Genomic DNA, 6,902 nt, shown 5'->3' with positions numbered 1-6,902 from the left:
ATTGGATGAGTTCCTGAGATCAATGGGCATAACACCAACCATGCTGGACCCATGGCAGTGATTTTCTCTCTTGCTTTCTCCAAAGACTCCTTGCTTTTATTTTCTATCTTTTTTCTATCGCCTGTCTTCCCTTCCCCATATCCCTAAGCAACTAGGATTTGTGATACACTGGTTGGGCTAACTTTTGACCTGTTGTATCTTAATCTCACTGTTGGGTATACATATATTAAAGAACCTCCTCTCCCTCCTAAAAATTGGAGTGAGACACCTCCTCAGGAAGAGGAGTTTAAGGACCGTTTCTGAATGCAAGAAGAGTGAAAGAATACAAAAAGTTCACTTGATCCTGTAAAGTACAGACTGGTTTGGAATAGTGAGCTATGAGCAAGTGGAGGACCAGGACTTTCTTTTTAGTAGTGATGGATTGAACAAGGCTATTCCCAGAGCCAGAGAAGTCATGCCCCACATAACTCTTAATTCACCAGGAAATGTATATTTTATAGTCTTATAATTTTCTATTACAGAACTCAAAAATCTGAGGATTTGAATTACACAAGCTGGAAGTGTGCAATAAAACACTGCAACTTGAATAAAATATCTTCACATACTGTAGAACAAACTTGGGAGTAGAAGCTGAGGAGCTACCATCCTTCTCCCTGTGTGCAAAACAAGCCTATTTCTACTGAGGCATTTCCATCTCACAGACCCAGCATTAGGAATATAAGACTTTGTACTGATAACAGCCTTCTCCTTTTTCTTGCTGTTCAAGGGCACCACAAAGGCAGAAAAAAATAAATGTACTGGAAAGAAAAATAGCTTTGGTTTCTTCAGACAACAGTGTACAATTTTCTGTTGTGTCACAAGCATATCCATTATTCCTTTACTTGACTTCTGGAACAACTCCTTTAGGGCAACTAAAATCAGGACACCAAAACTTACATCTGAACCCAACATCTTTAGGGTCAGTTTGTCTCCATGCATGGCACCTGGATGAAACTGCCCCCAGAAGTATTCCCCATGCCTAGGTTAAGTTATCCCCTAATACAATGCGACTTTATTTACCAGACACAGCTAGAAAATAATAGACAGATTACAAATCCAGCTACATGCAAACATTAGTAAAGGCACCAGGGAGCTCACTTATAAATTTATGCTCAGGGTCGCTAAATTACATAAAGACTGCAACATCCCAGCAAAGTTTCTCAGTACAACTGGTTTTCAGGCACAGTTCTGTCACGTCCCAAAGAGATGCAAATGCATTTTCTGGACATTTTGCCATCTTGAGGCAAGAAGGTAAAAAATCTGCCACATCTATTAGTACTTTCTTTTTACATTTTGATACCATTAGCATGTTTCATATGACCTCATACTTTATCCAAGTACATAACTGCAGTTACATTTTACGGCTTCTCTAGATATACAGTGTGACTTCCTTATTGATTCCTTTGGCAAAATTAGCACACATACAGACAGGATTTAAGAACACTGTAATTGGGTACATGGCCACGGATGGAAAGGAAGGAAGTCAGAAGATATTTTTAACATATACTAAGCTGTTGCGAGTGCAGTACTCCAACTGTAGTCATGCTTGAGTTGGAGCAGAGCAGATTAGAAGTCATACTGCTGAATACTGATCAGTGCAATCAATACCTTCAAACAAAGCATCACGTAGTATTAGTTTCCAAGATAAGTTTTTTTCTAGGCAACTCTAAGGAGGCTCAAAGTTTACATTTAAGTTGAATAACTGAGCACATTTGAAGTTTACCCACGTAAGTCAAACGCTGTGCAAATTGATGCAGGCTGGAAACTTGGAGGAGTAACCTTTTTTCCTCTCTCCATTTATACCACATTTATCTGCCACATTTACAGTATATCTTTTTCAGGATAACAAATAGTGTTTTTAATCAAAGTGCAGAAGTAGAAGAAGGTACAAAGAATACGCTAAAAACAGATTTGTAATCCAGATCTTGTCTGTCTATAATCTGAAAGAGTACTTAGTCATAAAATTGGAACCATTGAGTATGAAGATGCATCCTCATGCATAATCAGAATTGAAAAAAAAAACCTCTACTTTTCTGTCCCTATGTTAATCTGACAAAACTGAGAAAAAAACTAGATTATCCTTTGATCTGTTTCTTCTAGCTAACTTAGGTGCATCACCACGCTTACCAATAATCTCAACTTGGAGGTGTTATTTTATGCTCAGCTGGTGTTGTCTGATCCAAGAGTACCAGTTGACCCAAGTTTTTGTAAGATCCATTGGTAGAATTAATGGGAAAATTCCCATATTAGTATTGCACAGGAAGCCACTGACACAGCACTTCACTGTCAGATTTTGACTCCGTTCAGGCACCCAGTTTTGCAGAATCCTCAGCATGCCAGAGCCATTCTTGCTGAGGGTGTTGCCCTTTAGTTCATTGACTAGAATCTTCCTGAGCTAGAAACATGAGCTCAACCATAAACAATGCTTTGTTCTCAATATAGGACAAAGCCTATAGACATTCAACAGTGCATTATAATGAATCACATCCATTTTACCGTAAATTGGTCATATAAGCAAGTAATTTATTTTTTTACACGTAGAAAAGAGTGAATATATGCACTTCAAATTTCCCAGGTTTTTTAATTTCAAAATGCTAAAGAAACAACGCATCTAAATCAAGATTTTTCTTTGTAATATAGCTGGTGTTGTCTTAAAGTGCTTCTGTCCAAAATGAATTCATGGTTCTTAGGAAACCTATGATGGAAAAAGACAGATTTTGATACTTTGAGACAGCCACAGGTTTTTTAAAGCGTGAAGGACCAGAATTACAGACTGAGTATGGTTTTGGAAAAGACCTAGCTTAGAAAGACCATGTTAATAGCAACCAATCAAACAAAATCACACATTTTTTTAAAGTCTTTAATACTCATTTTACTCTTGATCTGTCTCCTCATTCTGTTTTGTATGTAATTCTGTATAGGCCTGCAGACAATTGTTGTAGATCAAGATACAATTAATGCTAATACTTTTCTTAATACATCTCTAAAGACTGAATATCAGATTCCTTTTAAATGTGAGAGGGCCTTTTTCCCCAAGGGGAGCAAAAAGCAGGGCCAGTTTGTATTAGTTACGATTCCGTTCTGGCAAGAAGTTAAACCATTTCACTCTGGATGTCTCTTTCTAGCTCGAGTAATAAAGACAGGTCTGGAAATTCAATTACCATCTCTTGTCTGAAATTTTTAAAGGAATCATTGAGAGAGAGATTCAGAAAGCATATTTAAGAGGTCTTGTTTTTAATGTTTATTCTTGTGTCGTTACTGTTTAGAGTTCAAATTTTAAGTGATGTAATTACCAGTGTAAATACACTATATTTTAGAACTGCTAAGCCAGTTACTGATTTATTTTTTTTTCTGGCTGCAGCACCAGAGAAACAATTTACAGCATCTCTTTCTGCATTTCTTTGCATCTCAGACTGTATGAGAATGGAAACATCCTGTGTCTACCTAGAGGAAAGAAAAAGGCTGCTCTTCTCCCCCTGTTCTTAACATTTTCAAAATATTAGTTGTGGCCATACATACACCCCTTTTGATTTTATTCTCTCTAAGATGAGAGTGAAGGTATGTGACAAGAACAGGTGCAGAAATCCAAGTTTTTAAAATAGGTCTGGAAGGCCAGTTTCAAATCACAGCAGGAAAAAAAATCGGTTCTTGCTTAGTCAAAACAAAGAGGCACATGTTAAACACCGGGTATTTACAGTAGCAGTTTCATACATGACCTCAACAAAAACCACTGGATAAATAAATGTAAAGAAATACACTGTGCACAGAAAGTATGGGAAAAAGAAATGAAGGAAAAAATCATTTCACGGATGGTGAATTTTATTACATTGAACATCTTAAAGAAGGAAAGTACACAGAAATGGTAGCAAGACTGATATCACATAACTACAAAACCAGAGAATAGGAGAGGTACTCTAAGTAGTAGTAGGTGGTCTACCAGTAACATGGTTTCTGCCCATGAGGTAATGGCATTTCCAGAGTTAGCTTGGTCAAAAGTGACAAATGGATCTTCACGTGAAGCCTGAAACATCATTTATCTTTCATTTCCAGGTCTGCATGTTGCATTTCTATGCATCTGTATTCTGGGGTAATGTTTTTTTGTTTGTTTGTTTTTTTTTAAGAGTCATCTTTTACTAGCAAGCAGTGAAAAATCAGTTTCTTTCTAACTGCAATTTACTTTTGAGATCTGCTTCTTTTGACTCAGAACATGAGTAAGACTGGGAATTTCCCATGTTTTTTGACTTCAATTTCCTTACAGTGATCTGCAACCAGAAATTCCAGGAAAGTTCCCTATTGGAAACTATGCTTGTGGTGTTTGAAACGCCCTGTGCGGTGAGCCAGCTGGACTCCCTCAGCTTTTGGTTCCCTGACTTGAAGGCCACGTGCAGGTTCAGGCTTTCAGAATGGTTGCTTGTGGATGGAGCTAGTGGAATCATCACATTTCTCCTCATCCTAATGAGTCTGCCTACTGCTGAGAAACCAGGCCTTACGCAGGATGACTACAGCTGGAAACAAAGCTGTCTGTAAGCTGACATCCCTGCGCTGGTGTGACAGATCGTTCTGATTCCCCCCCCTTGAAGCCAGGATGTTAACAGCTGTAGACAGGCTACGGACCCTCTGGTTACACAGCTCTGCAGCAATGGTGCTTGAACAAAGGCCTGGTTTTCTGCTTCAGACCTCTGGGCCCTGGAAACCCAAACAGCTTAAGAGCACATGAAAACACACTAGAGGTGTAGCTATTGCCAACTGCTTTGCTTATCAGGTCCTTGGAGAGCCTACTAAATCTGCTTGATTTACCAGAGAGCTAATCAAACAGTTTTACCAAGAAGTTAAGAAAATCACTTCATTTTTGTGAGAAAATATCAATATCTTGAGCAAAAAGTTAAGTTCCCTGCTCACACCTGCATCACTCTTCAAAGTATTGGATAAAATAAAATTTGGTCACTCAAATTTGCCCAGTTTCCTTCAGCTCCCACTAAAACACCTATTCAGTGAAGCACAAGCAGTGAGTTGATATTTAGGCAGATGAGTTCATTGTTGGCTTGGCCTGTTAAGAATGACTGTATCAAGCAGTAGTTCTGACACTCCTTTTCCAGACTTTTGGAAAAATCCAGTTTTGCTCCCTGTTAAACTGTATGAACATTAGGAGCAACAAATTTTCTTTGTCTGTATTTGTTCAGCTAAGCATGATTTTAACATAGAACTGTTAACAGAGAGATACTAATTATCTATAGCTCATTTAACAATTCCAAGATATAGTTGTAACCAATCTGAGCACATCCAGCCCATAACTTGAACATAATCAGGTAAGTGACAAAATTTAAAATGATAATTATTTACCCTGCACTGTCTTCAACTAACTTTGGGTATGTGCTTCGATCAAGTTGTTTATTGAGATTGTTTAAGGAAAATATTAGTTTCCCTAATGTCTTTGTCTGTATGTTTCCAAAATTTGCAAATGAAGTTGGGGGAAATCACTAGGAAAGGACAGAATAGCTTCTTATACCTGAAGAATAACTGTGAGGCTTAGAAAAAATAATTATGAAAGAAAAAAATAGTAAGAAACTCAGAGAAAAAGATATTAATAGGAATTTCTGCTATGATCCTGTTAGGATTAGATGTATTAGGATTTGCAACACAGAGAGATCTGAATATATTAGTGGCATAGAGGACCAGCTTCTTTTAAGGTTGAAAACTAAATTTAATATTTTAAGCAGTGACAGAAGAGCGTTAATAAATGATTTACCTGGAATACTGTGGTTAATGTTCCAGAAAATTAACACTAAAATACATCTGTCAGATCAGGGAGGTCTTGATGATGCAGGAAGCCTCTTCCAGGTATACATTTCTATGGCTCTTGGCAAACTTAATTATTTTGTAAAAGCCTGTCCAGACAAACAAGGCAAAATGGATTTAGCCTTCTGACTGGAACTAGAGAGCAGGCAGCACTGATGTTAAAATAACTCTATTTTTCTTACATGGCTCTTTGCATATTTAAGAAAAAAAGTTGTTTTCTGAGTTCTGTAAATGTAGTTAAGCTAATTAAATACTCTTCTGTCTGGATGGTGAATCAAGCACGCTTTGCTCTGTCTCTATCTGATATCATCGCTCCTGAATGAGGAACATTACAACTGAAGTAAATGAGAACAGCTAGTGTTAGAGTAGGTACTAGCAACACTTAAACTTACAGTTGTCTCCTTTAATGAGTTCCACAGGTACTCAAGGCACCCAGGACACAGTTTCTGCCTGGCACATTGCTGTCTTACAGAAGAATGAGCAAGAGACTGAATGTTCTGCCTACAAAATCCTCACAAGGAGCCCAGTTTGGAGGATAGCATCAGTCACTGGAAGCAGTGAATGGTAAGTTTTTCACAGCATCAGGCAAAACATCATTAAGAATATCAATAATCATACTTAGGAAAAAGTTGAATCAGCTGATTGGTCATGGGATCCATAGCTATAGAACATCCCTTCTCAGGAAGCAACCTTCATCCAGGAGAGGTTCTCTTATTGGGGGCTAGCCCTTAAATGAGCTTAAATGAGTGAGAATTGGACCCAGGGTCACATGGGAAGCACTGGTGAAATGCTTGCATCTGTGCTTCCTGGGCCAATCATCAGTTCAGGCTCTGACTTATAATAGTTCACTCACAGATGTTTTCAGGGGATTCCTGGTCTACATCCACACCTGCTGTATGGATGGGGAAGAGGGAAATGAAATGGTGTATTATTTACTTCTTAGGGCAATGAAGAGAGAAAATGGGAGTTGGGAACATCCAGTTTGATGTTCGTTTTTCTCTAAATTGTAGCAGGAAATATGCAATCCTAGTAACAATGTGAGTTTAGTAGTCCTTTGTCTGTACCAC

The sequence above is a fragment of the Phasianus colchicus genome, chromosome 4, assembly GCF_987193195.1.
Source record: "Phasianus colchicus chromosome 4, bPhaCol1.hap1.1, whole genome shotgun sequence".
Lineage (NCBI taxonomy): Eukaryota > Metazoa > Chordata > Aves > Galliformes > Phasianidae > Phasianus > Phasianus colchicus.
Note: the sequence above shows the minus strand (reverse complement) of the source record.